Source organism: Trachurus japonicus, chromosome 14 (genome assembly GCF_045865225.1).
Source record: "Trachurus japonicus isolate A0001 chromosome 14, Traja_1.0".
Taxonomy (NCBI): domain Eukaryota; kingdom Metazoa; phylum Chordata; class Actinopteri; order Carangiformes; family Carangidae; genus Trachurus; species Trachurus japonicus.
This window is the reverse complement of record NC_140920.1, coordinates 21,943,315-21,960,552: the sequence shown is the minus strand read 5'-3', so window position 1 is coordinate 21,960,552 and position 17,238 is coordinate 21,943,315. Positions and strand designations below refer to the sequence as shown.

The 17,238-nt window shown below is 41.4% G+C and overlaps 1 protein-coding gene and 1 long non-coding RNA gene across 4 annotated transcripts in view; both read right to left on the bottom strand.

The window, feature by feature from the left end:
- gria4b (glutamate receptor, ionotropic, AMPA 4b) overlaps positions 1-17,238 on the bottom strand; it is a 269,016-nt gene that overhangs the window by 206,914 nt on the left and 44,864 nt on the right. The gene's annotated exons all lie outside the window — the stretch shown is intronic.
- Positions 4,569-7,445, bottom strand: LOC146974740 (uncharacterized). The gene is made up of 2 exons (XR_015037625.1): positions 7,247-7,445; positions 4,569-5,281 (listed from the first exon to the last, which is right to left on the bottom strand). It is a non-coding gene; the product is annotated as an uncharacterized LOC146974740 (long non-coding RNA).

The following is a 17,238-nucleotide window of genomic DNA, read 5'->3' as shown; positions in this document are numbered from 1 at the left end:
GACGCTTCCTTCCTTCACCTGTAAATGATTATTATCAAACATCTGGTCTGGATCCAAAAATCAAACTGGGAGCCGTTGGATAGAAATAAAAAAATACAGCTAAAGTAACCCTAACTCCCACTGCAATCACTTGAACAGAACTGTTTGCAATGCTATTGACCGCCTTACTTGTGGTTCAACGTAGTGCAATTTTCTATTTCTAAGGCTGACTGAAACTATTTTGTGATAACTTAATTTTTATGGGGAAATAACATCTTCAAATCAGGTCAAATCAAACACTAGTCTCGGCTGCCAACAGGTATACTCCTTCCTGCTGTGGGACTGGTGTAAAAGAAGGTTTAATGGCTCTGTTTACTTGTTTTGCCTGTATGCGGCCTGACAGAAGACAGTCATGAATTTTGCTTCTGTTCATGGTAAATCAATCCCGTGATAACTTTTATAAAAGGTTGTCAGATTTCAGCACAAACTTATCATGGCACTGTATGCCAGTCTGTTGAGTGACCCACCACTTTGGTTGAAACAGAAATGTCAGTAAATATTGGTTGGACTGAAATGTATTTCATGGTTCTCAGAGAATGAGTAGTTTTATTTATTGTATTTTAACTGGCCTGATTTATACCTGCTAAATTGGATAAATAGCCAAAACTCAACTGCACTATGTTACATGCTAACACACCAAGCTGTCACACCAAGAGACATAAGGCCTATATCTGCTGTAAGTGCCATTGGGAGCATGCCAGCATTTAGCTAAGCGCACCACTGTTTCTAAATACATTTTTTTTACAGAGCATATAGCTGTTTTTCCTATACTAGTTGAATCTGTCAAACACTGTATAACAACAGCCAGGTCGGGAAACGCTGTTTACAAACCAGTTTCCACCTCCGTTGCCGTAGCTCACCTACCTCTACATGAGGTATCATCACTGTTTTTTGCTAAATTAAAAAAATGCTCTGAAGGAATTCAGCACCTTTAGCACGCACCACATTAAAGTATGAGTGGTAATTCTGCACTGTGACTGCAATGTCAATGCTCTTCATCAGTGAAACTCTGCGGGGCATCTAAACAGCATGCAGCCATTCATACCAATCTGCTACTAAGACTTTGCATAAGAGCTCTGGCTAGCACAGATTTGGATTTAGTGCCTGAGATTTGACAGCTGGGGAAATAAGTAAAGAGTCAGAGGCCTCCTCGTGCCTCGTCCTCTGTCTGTCTTCAGAAATGACATTTGTATTCCTCTGATGGATTATAAAGTCGCTTATTTAAAAAAAAAAAAAACAGTCACAAGGTTTGTTTGCAGCATATGTAATTCCTTGATAATTTTTCTGCAGGGATTATAGCATGGCTGAGGAAACTTATTAATACTGGAGTTAGGCAATTAGAGTGGAATAAATCACACAAACTGCAGGCAGCTTGATGCAGTGATTGCTCGACTTTGTAAGATTAAAAAGTCGGTGTCTTCCCAAAAGGGTCAGGAGGCTGACTTTGTTGGGAGAGCAAAAGATAATTGTTGGTGAAGATGATGTGTAGCCTATGTTTGTTTATGGCACACTTCACCTGCCTCTCTGTGTGTGTGTGTGTGTGTGGGTTTGGGGGGGGAGTGACCAAGCAAATGTGAATTCCTGTAATCCAGTTATCCACTTAGTAAGTTATTATCCCTGACCTTGGTGTAGGAATGAATAAATTCTTTGCACACAGAGACTGTGGCAGCATCAGAAAACAACAGTAGATAAAAAGCATTGACAAAATAAAAAGTTGAGATATTCACTAGGGAGATGTCTCAAGTATCCATCATACCATCTAAAGGTGTTATAGCTATATACGTAGATGCCTCTGCTACTTGGCAATATGTAGACATAAAATCCATATTCATGACACAATACCTAAAAGTAGTGGACAACCATATGTGATGACTGGACTCATCTGAAACCCCTGGGAATTCATTCACTGCTCCAACAGTTTCCAGTCTCCAGGAGGCTGATGGAGCTGTCATCAGTTTTGCAGGAATTTAGTCAACAACCTTACAGTAACAATGGTAGTGGATCAAAACTTCATCCACATTAAGTGTATGAATGTGTATGTTGAGTTATTTCAGTCTGGACAGAGCTGACCAGCTGAGAGACAGATACAGCCATCCATGCTGCTAGCCTGGATAAAAATGTGGGAAAAGTATCACTGAACTCTGCTTTTTTTCCCCTTCAGCTTTATACTGTAGATTCATTGTCTTTTTAGCTTGTTTTGACTTTACTTTTTGATAATGTATCAACTGTTATGGCCAATAGAAAAAAAGCTGTTAACCCACCTGCACAGCATCACACAACAGGCAGATTAGCAGTTAACTTTATTTTGTAGCTGAAGAACCAGATGTTTTTTTCAGAAGCTGGTGGAGACCAAAACAGAGATAAAAGGAGAGTAAACATGGGACTTTAAGGAAGCTAATTATAATTCCAAATGAAAGACAACTACTGATCTTTGTAAACAGCATATGTAACAGTAAATAACTGGGATGCAACCAAAGGATCGGTGTACAAAGTCCATTCTTTGTTCACTGGGGGGCAAAGTGAGTCTGCAACACACTGAAAACACAGCATCCAAAATTATTTCTTAATTATTTCGGAGAATTGAGAAATTTTTGAAAAATACACTGTAAGTCCACAGCACTGACAAACACTTTCTAAACAAACAAATGTTTAGGCCCCCCGAGGAAAGGGCAAGAAAATGAGATGTGACAAACTATTTGTGATTAGAAAGAAAACAACAGCACCAAGACCATCGTCCCCAAAGGTTTTTCCTTTTTTTTTTTTTTAGGATGATTAGAGCTGTGGTTTGGCATCACAAGTGAACAAGTGGTAGGCCTACATGTTTATGGTGTGTGAGGATTTTAATGTCTGCTCTCCTGATTCACTAAGGACAAACAAAGTCAATCAAACCTGTGTGAAGGAAATCAATAGTCATTAAAGACAGGATGCAGGAGGTGTATAGAGCGAAATAACACATGCTCCTGTGCTTTGTGTTGTGGTATTAAAGCAGCAGAGTGAGAGTTTTTGGTTTTATAAGACTATTTCTTCAGCAGGAAGTGAAAAGTGTTTGCAGTGTATTGTATGGATAATACAGGGACACTGTGGAAGGACACATTGCTGTTGAATTGCTTGTAAAAGTACACTACAAATGGAAATTCCATTAACCACCATGCATGGAGACAGATCTCAGAGACAATTTGCTTTTTGTCACCCGTCTGAACTGACCTCTAATCTTACGTCTCACCATCAACACAAACAATTTTCTACCCCCATCTGAGAGGGTTTGCTGCGCAGCGGTTAAGCTTTTCAACTGGAGGCAGATATTTAGGCTTAAGGAAGTAGCTGCATCTCGCCCCTTAATTGGAGATGGGAGGATGACCCAGCAAATGCAGTGTTTGCCAAACTAACCACTTAGTCCTAATCCTACAAGTCTTTTGTCTTATTAAACATACAGTCTGCAAACGCCTTTGAAAAAACATGTGTCTTACACAAATCTCTTAGATGTATTTATTAAAAACAATATTTCTGTGAGAGACTGCACCATAATTCACACAATATTTTTGCCTTTTGAATTTCCTAGCCAATGTCCAGGGACTACTTTCACATGACAAATCACTGATAATATAATTTTAAGTACAAATATAAAGGAAGCACACATACATGCAGCTTAATATAATTGTTGCTGTTTTGCGGTTAAGTGTTCTTAGTTGATATTTTTAAATATATCAATATCAATCAATATATCAGCAAGGACAAAGTTTGACTAGATATATCCACACAGTGCCAGTGTGCCAGTGCAGGACTAAGGGGACAGCATTCAGGCAGCATTTTGTGGGAATGAGTGTGACATTAGTCACTAGGGCAGTGAGTACATATCAAACACTAAAAAATTCAAGTCAGGATAAGACACAGTAGCCTACACAAAGTAAATAGCCTACTTGGTTTATCATTAGTGTTGTGAATGGATATATTTCAGATTTGAAAGTTTTTTCATTGTGAAGCACTACTCCATTATATTAGCATTCACCTTCACACCTTTTAAATCATTCACTGACTAAATTTATCTTTCTTTTTACTACACTTTTTACAGATAAACATAACAATCAAGCCCAATGTAGCTGCTAACAAATTATCAAAGCAAACAGATTGCTGTAAGTCAGAAATATTTATTTTTGCTATTAATTTTAAGCCTCATGGAATGAAAAATACATGTTCCCGGTTTTAATCCTGTGTCCCCATTTTAAAGAAACATTATCTGACTACTTTTACATCAAAATCCATGTAAGTTCTCTTTCGACAAATGGATTCTTTATCATCATCTGTACCACAAGTGAAGTGTTATTTGGAAAGTTTTTACTCCTCTCTTCTTCTAAATGTTATTTTATTTCACTGTCTAATATTTTGGTGGTATCCATCTGTCACAATTCAATCAAGATATTGAAATATTTTTGATATCTCCATTTTAGTGAGGTTGTCAGGTTTGAGTGACTTTGAATATAACTTTATAAGATAACTTTCTCCTGCTGGGGTAAATAATGAAGGATCTGGGATACAGTGCCAACTTAGCCCCATTTACTTGCTGCTCAAAACATTTATTCAGAAATCGTATGAAAATCACAAACTCCATGAGTGGTCGGAAGTTCACTCTCCTCAGGAGTGTGAGTGTGGTACATGCCTGCACATCTGGCGGGGCTCAACCACTGGAAGAATGGATCTTCTTCAACAGGCTCACAGTTCAAGAGAGCCAAGTCCCCTATGGTGTCCCATGGATCAAAATGAAATGGATGATCAACATTGAATTCACTTCCACTGGTAAATGTAGCCTCTTCTTTTATCTGCTGTTTTGATTCATCAGCTACATCTTCACCGCCTGACATGGTGCTTAGCTCGACTTCTACACTCTGCCCTAGTTTGCTGCTTGCTGCAGAATCGGTGTCTCCGCTCTTTTGATCCTCTGACACGTGCCTTGCTTGAGCCTCGGCCTCGGCCTCGGCCTCCTCAGCTCTGATCTTTGCCTTCAGTATCTCATACTTCTTCCCATAACTCAACTGTATTTGCCTCTGTGGTGATGTCATGAACGCAGACAGGGGCATCTTTTCTTGAGCCGTGGGACAAATGAAGCCTTCATAAGTTAGGTCTTTGGTTAGTCCGCTCTTTGTATAAACTGCAATGCTTTCACGGGGTGGAGGCGGCCAGCGAGGGTCCACAGGCAAGGTAGTCCAGCCAGGTGGCATCTGACATAACACATACTTCTTGGATGACTCTGTGGAATGGATGATGAAATAAAATATAAGGCTCCAATTTCAGAGATTTTCTACACATTTTTCTACACTCAGTTTGGCCATGTTAGTGGTATGGCTCTGTGGCAAGTTCAACTGATCTATAGCTTGTTTTCAGTCACGTGGTTATGATGACGCGAAGGGGGCGGGGCGATGTCAGATGGAGGGCAGGAAGTGGAGAGCGGTGCCTGAAAATAATGGAAAGCGAGTACTCCGAAGCTTTTGGTCGAGCCTGCACGTAGCAGGTATCACCAAAAATTAGAGAAATATATCGGATACGATCCATACAACCTTAAATCGGGAGAAAGGAAGCAGTGAAACACACCGCCTCGACCAGAGCGATTGATATAACAGAGTGGCGACACTCCCATAGGACTCCCATAGAAATACCGAGTAATTTTAAGTCATAAAGTGGTAATAATCTTTGCCATGTACAGTAACCATGTCGATTTAACAAAATAAAATGTATTAGACTGATCGGTTCATTGTAAAACATTTATTCATTTACGTAAATGTGGTGATTTCAGTCCGTAGCCCAGAAGCAGCCCTGCTCACTTTTCATTCAAACAAACTAATGCCACTGCCACAGTTACATTTCATCAATGAGACCAGCATTAATCTCCTAAAAATAATTTAACCAGCCAGCGGTAAACCTCTAAAAGCGTGCGGATCCGTTACTTGGCTCGTTTCCTCCTCCGGGAGGAGGACGGTCGGCCCCGGCAGATCAGCTCAGTAGAGCGGCTGCTGCTGCTGTGACGACCGTTACCATGGTCCCCGGTCGGGGCTCACACAGACTCACTTCTCCCAAAACAGACATCGGAGCAAATTCCCCAGCGTTATAAACTGACCACAGACTCTGGATTAAACGGTGACGTGTTAAAAGCGCTAAAGCCACAATTAAAACAGTTTTTAGCAGCTTTACTGGCTGTAAACTGCATGCTAATTTCTGTTAGCCCGTCTATGGTGTTTTACATATACGTTAGCATTAAGCTAGCGGGCTTTATATGCTTAGTTGTGACACTGGCTGTGTGTGTTTTGAACGTTGTTTCACGTTGTGGGTTTGGCTGAACATCGTTGATGCTTAAATATATATTGCCGCTTAATATATTGCTTTACTCCTCTTTCTATGTGCCATTTTTACTGTAGAACAGGCTAGGACACTGTTTGTTTACTATGGTCACTTCCGTCCCTCCCACACACGTTACGGTCAGTTGTTGAAATTTGAGTCCTTTATGTGTTACTACCTTAGGAACTCTCAAGTAACTTTTTTGATTTTCCCGGTTTGACCGTTTTGAACAGCCGTAGACAGCGCAGACAGTAGGCATTTTCCTATTGTTTTCCTGCAGGCAAAACACTTCCTGCCCTCCATCTGCAGTCGTGACGTTCCACGTGACGTCATCTGAAAACCACCTATTAGAAAGGACATTTTCAAATAATAAACTTTTTATCTTGTGCCACTAAAAGTGCAAAGTTTCAGTTGTCAAATATTTCATCTTATGACCAGAAACATGCTTAACTTCCTTATATATAATCTTGCCTACTTGATACTAAATCATTCAGTATAAGAATGAATATTCTTAACATTATTATTATTTACCCTAATTAACATTATCATTGGGACTGTTTGCATGGTCAGAATAAATCCATGTTAGCATGGAGTTACTACCATGGTTTTCTTTACTTTGACCATGCTAACATCAGCATGTTAGAATTATCATTAGGAGTATGATGTTAGCTACAGAGGTGGCCATACTCCTAAGCCCCTCTGAATTGGGACACAGCTCTAGTCTTCTTCAATTAAAACTAAAGTTTTAAAGCCGACTGAAATAAATTCAAATAGAGAAGAAGAAAGTGTGCAATACTGCAACGCAAGGTAAGACAAACAAATACTGCTAATGTTGCAATGCTGCATTAAGCTTAATGCAAGACAGAAAACCTGCTTAACTTACTTTTGCTCATGACTGTAGATATTAAAATCCTGCAGAAAAGTAGTTGCAGTGAGAAAAGATTATCAGCAAAAAAAATCCACTGAAGGCACAATCTGTGAACCAAACGTAAACAATGTGGTCGACCTAGCAACGACGGAAGCAGCTATCACTCTAGAACAGTGGTTATCAAACTTTTTACACTATACCACCCCAGAAAATACTTGGCTCTCCAGGTACCACCATAATGACCAACAGCTTAGTAGCTTAGTAGCCCTAAGTATTCATCAAAAACATGGGTTAAACTTCTAAACTAAAAAGGACACGTTAACTCATTGGTATGGTAACGGTAACAGGTGACTGACTCTGCGTCTGCCCCAAATCTGAAGCAGCGGCGGCATTAAGGGGCCGTGTTCACCGGACGCGCTTTCAGCGCTCTGGGCGTCTACTTTCCATTCATATCCTATGAAGTTCGACGCTCACAGCGCTCAGCGCCCTCGGCGGAAAAAACGCTCACAGCGCTTCTTTTTTGTTGTTGCGGCGCTCATAGGCGCCGATTTATGTTTTTGCCCGTGGGTGCTCAATTATTATTATTTATTTTTTTTGGTGCTCAAATTAAATGAATAGCTACCACCTAATGGTTGTCTCAAACTGACTTTTATTGCATAGCGATTGACAGCGAGGCTGGATGACGTAGCCTATAGGCTACGTATGGAAACAGTGGATTTTTTTAGGTGCTGTGGCTACAAGCAAATCTCATATTGTCTCTGTACAAAGACAACAAAGACCTTTGTAAATGTGAAAACAGTGTAGACTTATACAAGATTTGCGTTTGGGCAACACTGATCTAGCTAAATGAATTTATTCATGGCCACATTAAGTGAAATTATTAACTTTACCGATTATCCATCTGATTATCTCTCCTGCTGCGAGCACACAACTTATTTCAGTGTGACACTGACTGTATATAAAAGTAAAATATATAGATTAATATATAATGAGCTCCTGACGCTCAGCTCAACGGGTGAGGAGAACAACTGTAGGCGGAGACAACTCTCAGCGGAGACGCTCAGTCAACAGCAGCGGATCAGCTGATCTCTCCCTCCGTACAGGCGCTCCGTTCTGATCCAGCTCCACTGGACTTTCAAAGTAAAGGTGCCGCCAGCTGTAAATGAGTTAAAATAGTGAAACAGCGGCGCTTTTATAGCCGGTTTTAGGATTAAATTGGGAGCATTGGTGGTTGTAGACGCAGTTCCACTTGGTTTTCTTATTACAAACTTGTCCATTTTTAACCGCCGATACGCAGCCAACCTTCACATTTTTGCTGTGTGTGTGTACGTGACGGCCTCTTGTTTAGCCGTAGTTTGTCTCGCTCGCCAGACCCTCCTCCAGAGAAGAAGCTCCGCAGCCAAATCCGATCATCTCATTGGTTACGTGACTACGCTAACGTGTGCACGCACAGAGCTGTAATGATTTTGATTGGATAATACGATTTAAGTAAATGCAGTTCATTTTAAATATACAGTTTCACCACAAGTTTCATTTATTCACTCTTTTTATTTTATTTTTTTGATCGGCCATCCCGATTGGCCAGTGGGTGCTCAGCGTTGCCAGTGGGTGCTCGAGCACCGGAGCACCCACGGGATCGGCGCCTATGGCGGCGCTCAGAGTTGAAATCTGTTCAACTTTTGGAACAGCACGCCGCTCGTCAAGCGGCTCGGAAGTGAGAGGCTTGTTTTGTAACCTGGTTACGGTAGTGTTCTGAGAGAGAGAGAGCGCGAGCACGTTTGGTGGACACGGCCGTTGGTCGCCAGCGCTCAGAGTGCTAAAAGCGCGTCTGGTGGACACGGCCCCTAATGAAGTAGCGGCTGCTCTTAATTTGTAGACCCTATCTCCTTTCATTTTCTTGCCATTGGCTGATAAGGCTGTATTCATTCTAATATGTTTGATAGTATTTCATGTGTTTGAATTTATTAGGGATGCACTGAAAACCGAAATAATTTATCATGCCAATTTTAGTTGCGTTTATGGCTATATAAATAACACTTCCTTTAAAAACTTATGTGCAGCCATACATACTGGCGGTATGACTCCTGACTCCTCTTTGCTGACATCCATTTTAATGTCTCTCAGCTTTTCGTTTTGGTTTAGAGACCCACAGAGAGCCGCACTGTTGTGATTCACTCACTTAGGCTATCTAGATTGTTTCCAGCACTTACTGCTGTTGAATATAGTGTGGCATTTAGCAGTAAGCCTAATGCAACATACTGTATCTAAAGACTACATGAAAAGGCACAATCTGCAAAATATATTGGGACTCTGTGATCAAATGAATAGGATGATCGTCACCCACATACAAACATTTAAAGTTGTGCATGAAGAAAGGCTCTAGTGTGTCTATGTCAAATTTGTGAAGACATCTGTGATCAGTTTTATTCTCACTTCATCACTGGCGCTTTCATATGTGGCGATCAGCTGACTGCTCAAGTCTCCACATCTCCACATGTTGGTTTCCAAACTGTGATGTGACAAAATCTGAGATTTGTGATGAACAGAGAAAATGTCCAAATTCAGTGGATCGGTATGAAAACAAATTCACACACTTCACACATTCATCATTCTGCACAAGTAAGGTCAAACATCCAAGTGGTGTAAGAAAAATAAGAAAAACATTTTTTGATGGAGATGGATGCTCAGAGTGCATGTGTGTCATGAGGGGGATCACTCCTCCAACAGAGTCCTTCCTCTTCGATTCTGTGAGAGCTCACAGATTCTTTGCAACTACATTAAGTTATACAAAGTAGCTCTGATTGATATTCATGATGATCAATCAGGTGTCACATGCATTTGCCAATAAATCAATTCTTTTCAACTGTGTTTCTCAAAACTAATTGACTGTAAACGTGAAATTATCTTGTGAGAAATACTGATGTAGATATGAGGCGAGTTGTGTGCCAGTGCTGCTGCTTCGTCAGCCCACAGCAACAGAGGAATAAAATTAATGGATGTAGTTTAGTTCTAGTTAATCCTGCCTAAATTGCCAATTCAATATCCGTGGTCTAATTACTTTGTCCATTCAGTGTCAGGAACGTGGACGAGTATGACAAAACAAATGAGTCACCATCATTTTATTACTCCCTTTTAATGTGAAACTGAAAAAAGTGTTGCTGTGAATTCCCATGTCCAGTGGCTATTTTTAGCCATCTTAGTGGCATGGATTTGTGGATGACATTTTCAGTTGCTCCTCTTCTCTGGTACAGACTGAAATACCTAAACAACTCAAGGTCTTTGGAGGATATATTTCAATAACTTTAGTGATCATCTGAACTTTCTTTTAGAGGCGCTAGCAGGTAAAGCTCCATTAGTGACAGGCTTCTTTACCCTCACTGTATGTACCGCAGGTTCTTCCTCCCCTCTGCTGTCAGACTTTACAACAAGGTCTGCTCCCAGTAAGTAGACAAACAGCAACGTATGTGCAATACCTTGTTTTATGTGCAATAAGCTCCCTATAATCACAACTGCACTATATGTGTATATCTATATATTTTTATATTCCTTTGTATATCTTGTTTGTCTTATATTTTTTACTCTTTTTTTTTTTACCATACCCAGTCCACTTACTGTGTTCACTGTACTGTATGTGTGTACTGCTGCTGTAACCCTGTGAATTTCCCTATTGTGGGATAAATAAAGGCATACTTTACTTTACTTTACTTTTAGGTTTTAATTTAGATGAATTGTGTCAACATATGCTGGAAGGATTGGAGTTTAGAGTTTTTATTGTTAACATTAAACCAACTAAACATCAATGTTAGCATTGTCACTGTGAGCAGATTCACTCGTGAGCATTTAGCATTATGAAGCACAGCCTCACAGAGCTGCTAGCATGGCTTAGTCTTGTTTCTTCTATGGTACACTATGGCAAATAGGAAGACACTGTCTTCGTTGACAGACATTAAAGAGGCAATTATTGAAGTCATCGTCTCTGATTTGATGAATACATTGCAATAAATGTAAGCTAATGAAATGCAATGCAATAAAAAGAAGGCATTTAGATAATAAAATGTCAGAACCATATCTCAGGCCTGTTTGTTGCACGTTTCATCACTGTACTGGCACCCGTATTCTCTTTGTCCACTTTCTCTGGACATATGGTCTTCTATATGTGTGTGACGATGCTAGCCATTTTGCCAAGAGGCCCATCGCCGCTTGCCGAGTGGGTTAGCACGTCTTTTATTGGTGAGTGAGTCTAAAGCCTGGTTTATGCTTCTGTGTCGCTTACTGGGAGCTGCGTCAACCCTACACCGTCACTGAGCATTTGAAGTTCTGCGTCAAGGGAACGCGTTGCTCTGCAATTCACTGCCAAGCCGCTGTGTCGTTGTGTGGTTTCGGGGGTGCTCATATTGGATTCCTTGGTTTTCGTCAGGGAACGCGTTGCTTCTGGTCACAGTAAACAATGGCAACTGAAAAACAAACGCTTTTATTGCAAATGTTGCAGCGCAGGCGACGGAGAAGACGTTTGCGAAGGTGGTCTGTCCGACCAGTCGAGGCTGGAATTTACCACAATGATGTTCTGAGCGGACCAATCACAGTCCTTACACGTAGTCAGGATTTTTTGGAGGTGCACGTCAGGCTACGGCGTAGGGTCCGCATCGACGCCGTAGCTACGCCGTCGCCGCGACGCAGAAGCATAAACCAGGCTTTACTTCAGCACAGCTAACCGCCACACGCTGTCACTTCTCCTTACTGCTACCTTGTGACTCTGACTATACCCGCGGACCTCCGTTACATATATTTAAAAGCGGTGGACTAGAGGACCGCAGGGTATGACTTTCTTGGCAAACTGCCAGCTACAACAGCCATCTATCCTGTGTGTCAGTCGGGATGTGCGCTTTTACTCAATTTGCACAACCTTGGCTGTGGTTTCCATGTGAGCTGCAGGCCCCGCGCAGCATCGCCTCTCCCCTGAGCAATGATAACAACTCCAAATTCTTTCTAAAGTTATATTTCATGCTAATGAATTAATGTACCCTTTCCCATTTTTAGCTTGAAAATGCACTCCTCTCCCATGCCAAAATGAAAAATCAAATCAGTCTTGTCATTTGCAGCTGATTTGTTAAGGTCCCAGCTTGCTTTCCTCCTTCTCCCCCGGCACGGCTGATGAGACGGCACAGCTGTGTTCCTGTTAGTGATTCTGATAACACCAAATTAGACGCCGTCTGAGAGAGTTGGGTCATTAATATGGAATCACAAACGTCAAGCTGACTCAGATCAATAAATTAAACACTGTATAAATTCACCTTCCACCTCCATCTCACTGGCAAATTACAAGTGAAGAGCTTTGATGGACTATAAACTGTTGTGGTGTTTAGAGAAATGTCCTTGTCCTGTCTTTGCTTTGTTCATTTAATATCAAGACACTAATACGACTGCTACATTTAACAATTTCTTCAATAGATTCAAAAAGTACTCAAGAAGAACAAACTTTACGGCCATTTACATATGGCGACAGCCCCTGTACTACTGTGTTGTGGAAGCCATCTTGCTTGGCTCTTGTACCAAAGCCAGCAGCTACAGGCCGGTAGCTTTGACCTGGATTCCCTCCACCATCGGTCAAGCCATTATTGGTGTGCCCTCCAGTTGGTCTTATGGCTCCATTGTTACTTTGTCCTCTGTGTAAATTTTTATTATTTTATTGTTTGTGTTTGTATTGCTTTTTACTCTGTTATATCCTTTTGTTCAGAATAGCAGTTTATCTGTAGGCCTACAGCAACACTATGGGGACATAACACAAGTGGTGGCATCCACCATGCAATGTTATCAATATGTGAACAAGATCAGTCTATAGATAGATATCATGTGACGTCACACAGCGGTCGCAGCCGGTCACAGCGCCATCTTGGACAAAAAGGGTGGATAAACCTTTTTTTTAATTACATGGCTCTATTGAATGTCGTATTCAGATAATTTATTGATATTACTGATATTTATTTAAATACACCGTTGCTAGGGATGCCGCTCGGATTAGTGCAGCACAGAAAAGAGAAACTATGCAGGATATTTACCTTATATTTCATTTTTACCGTCATTAAACAGCTTGGGACTAATAGTGATGTTAGGTAAATGACTAGTTACTTGTTACAGGGAGAGTGAGGCTCCTTCCACATCGCTGCTGGAAACACAGCTCTCCTCTTGTCTCTGTCAGAGCGTCTGTGGCACCGCGAGTCCGCGACCGTAACAAAGTCCTTATGTCTCTGACCGTTAGGGCTGTTTTCGACTAAGGATTTTCATAGTCGAATCTGATTCGTCAGATTTTGCCGTAGTCGACTGATCGTCAAACCTTTTTTTTTTTTTTTTAGATAGCAGCAAATTTGCGACTTTTTCCCGTTTCAAACAAAAGAGCTAAAACACCCAAAAAATATGGTAGGTGTAAAACAAATACCTTTATTTATTTTCCACACTTTGGATGATTTTTAGTAGCCATAGAGAGCCTAAGCGGAAGCAGGAAGTAACGGTCACCATGGGACCTCAACTCTGAAAAACTTGCCATTCACTTGAATGGGACGGACAATTTTATTTCGTGATCCGATTGAATTGCGTCATGAGAAAAAAATATGACCTCTACCTGTTTAAAACATCACGTTTCATGAAGAGAAATCAGCAGGTTATCGTAAAACTATTGTAGAATAAAATTCGGAAGAATCCGTAACCAGAAAGACTACAAGTCGCGTAGGTGACGTCACACACCAAATGCCGCCCTTTCCCGTGTCAGTTGGTGACGTATTTTCTGTGGGACAGCAGATCTGTAGTCCGTAGAGCAGTCTTCACACAAAATACATTCTCCTGTTGTCATTTTACAATAAACTGCTGCTTTTTTCGGTCGAAACGTGATGTTTTAAACAGGTAGAGGTCATATTTTTTTCTCATGGCGCAATTCAATCGGATCGCGAAATAAAATTGTCAGTCCAATGCAAGTGAATGGCAAGTTTTTCAGAGTTGAGGTCCCATGGCGACGTTACTTCCTGCTTCCGCTTAGGCTCTCTATTGTGAGCCAGGGTATGCGTTTATGTCACGTTGCCCTGGACAACGCTCCTGCTCGGACTGTGAGTGGCAAATCAAACATCCCTCAACGTGATGAAGGATAGCGGTGGTCGTGGACACAGAGAAACCGGGTAAAACATGTAGTTTCAAAACAAACTGAGGTCAGAAGGACTCGACAATCCGTACATTACGTTAATCAATCCTGTAACACACACAGTGTGACCGCGGCACCGGCAGAGAGACAGACAGGCTGCAGAGGGACGAGATTACAGCTGTGACTCCCGACCAAGGGGGCAGTTGTCGGTCTGAGAAGTGAAGCCCACTTCCGCGTTCAAAAAACTGCAATCCCCTCGGATTCCTCTGGGGGCTGGTGTCAGAAGGGAGCATTCCCCATAGACCCCCATGTTAAAATCGCTGACTTTACATCCTCAGTAAACATGTTAAAAGCCTGGTGTCAGAACGTTTTTTTGTCTCAATCGATAGTTTCTACCCCCGCACACACTCTGAGGGGGGTGAATTTTTTTTTAACTCTACAGTTTTACTGTTATTAGGTTAAAATTCTGGCCAATTAGGGCGCGGAAACGTTGAGTGACAGGTCCGAGCAGCTCCGTGGACAGCTGCTTCGAGGCCAGTGGGCGGGTTCTCGGCCGGCCAATCCAACATGGCGCTGTCCAGGCCGCCATATTTGAGTCACAAAATCGACTCCCCAAAACCAATGGGTGACGTCACGGACGCTACGTCCATTCTTTTTACAGTCTATGCTCCCGACACTTATGGTGCGTTCATTACAACTCGGAAGTCGGAAAAAAAAAACCAAGTTCCTCTTCTGAAAAACTCTGACATGTCAAACTTTAGGATGTGTTAGGGACACTGACACACTGTGTCATCTGTCTAACCATCAGAACTATTGACACTTGAAACGGTAAACACAGCTGATCCATCGAAAAAAAATCACCGCTGGAGTTAATTTATTTTCCGTGGTTGAAAGCAGGTTCTTGAATGTAACTCGGTCAAAGTCAGATGTATCCTCACAAAATTTCTGTCAGGTCATGCATGATAAATGCTGACGGAGTTAGACTGTCAGACTTCCTTGATTTTAAACTTTGGCGGCTCTGCCTCTCGTCTTTTTGCCACTCAGTGAGTGTTCTGCAGTGACTTCTGAGTACCGTGACTTTGACGGTCCTACTGCTCACCTCCGCTCATTTGAAAAAAAAAAAAACCTCCGCTCATTTGATTGTGCAACTGCAGTGGGTGATTTATTAATACGTAGTAAGAAGCTAAGACTACCGTTTAAACGCACACATCATTTTGAACTCTTTATTAAAGCAGAAGTAAGTGGTCCGGTCGTTTTCGCTAATGCTGCGTTCCAGGCAGGCTTTGAAATCGTAAATTACAGCTTCAAGTCACAACTTACGACTTTGTAGCGTTTCAGGCAACCCACTCGTGTTTTTCTGACCTGTTTTACCGGTGAAAGTCACTATAACGGCCACTCGTAACTTCCGACCGGTGAACTCGTACCAGATCGAACTGGTACCACTTCACGTCGGAAAAATACGAGTTTCCTTGAACGCACCATAACAGTCCTCGTCCCTACGTCGCCACATTCACGGCGTTCCTTGGCTGCACACACAGCCCTGCATGCCGTTCTCTCTCCTCATTGGATAAAAACTGTAGGATACGATAAATGTTTTCTCTTCGGCTCAGAGCAGAGCAGAGGGACTGAGAGACCCGTGTTTCCGTCCAAACACTCTATGTAAGTGATTGCTGTCGGAAGATATAACTATTTAAGACTTATATTAACACAAATATATCACTTACTTCTGCTTTAACAGAAAGTAGGCAGATTTTGTATCAAAATAGTCTTTTTATAACGAAAAAAGACATTCTATGTAACAATGTATGCTCAGCAGCCGTGGGCACCCCCATATAGTCAGAATGGTACGGTCTTGGTTAGATTCGACTACGAGGTTCATAGTCGAATCAGACCCCTCCGAATCGAATCGTCAAATAGTCGACTTTTGGAGGTCAGCCCTACTGACCGTAATCTCTTGTTTATGACAGATACGACTACACAAATACATACATTGTAACATGTATATGATAATCTATCGATCCGCTGATTAATTATTAAAGGCTTCATTGAAAACAAATGCACACGACCAAGGCGAGTGAGGAAACCAGCAGAGAAGTGACTGGACTTGCAGATTCGCTAAATGATGCAATTTATAAATCGATAAAAGTCGTATTTTGATCAACATTATATCTGAAATGAATAATTTAGTTAGTCTGTGGTTATAGAGAAATAAAGACTAAGACATCCTTCATTAAAGCCCATACAGTCTAATGATCATAGCTGTGCCTCAGTCCCCAGTTGGTACCCAAGATGGCGCTCACAACAAGAGCATCACGTGACTGATAAGCATCTAAAGAAACAGAGCAGCATTTTTTTGGAGATAGAGAAGTTATTATTTTGCTCTTTCCCCTCTTAAAACAACTAAGAACTGTAGCACCATTCTATACAGTTCATACTCTGTGACTGCCCTGATTTGTTTAATGATGCACTGGAAATATTTCAGAAAGTCCCCTTGCAGGAGCGACTGCAGGAGAATTTCATTGAGTGGAAATGTGATGTGACCTTAACTTAAAGTGGCAGCTTTTGTGGTGACTGGGAGCCTCGGGCCCAGGTGTTCACAGCCCCAACCACCAATTACACATACCTCTAAAAGAAGAGGAAACAACAAGACACAACCAAAGAGGGCAGAGGGTTAGAGCACAATATGTAGGTGTTCAGGAGCTCAGGAAGGTGGTGTTGCAGAAGCATTTTTTGATGTAGACAAAAAGCTCCAAGATAACTCAATGTGAATATTATCCTTTTGTGTTAAAAAGAGGCAAATCATGTAGATTATGGAGTTATTTTTGTCTCATAAATATCTGTAAACGCACAGAAGGTGATCTACAAATGTTCCTTGGTTTGC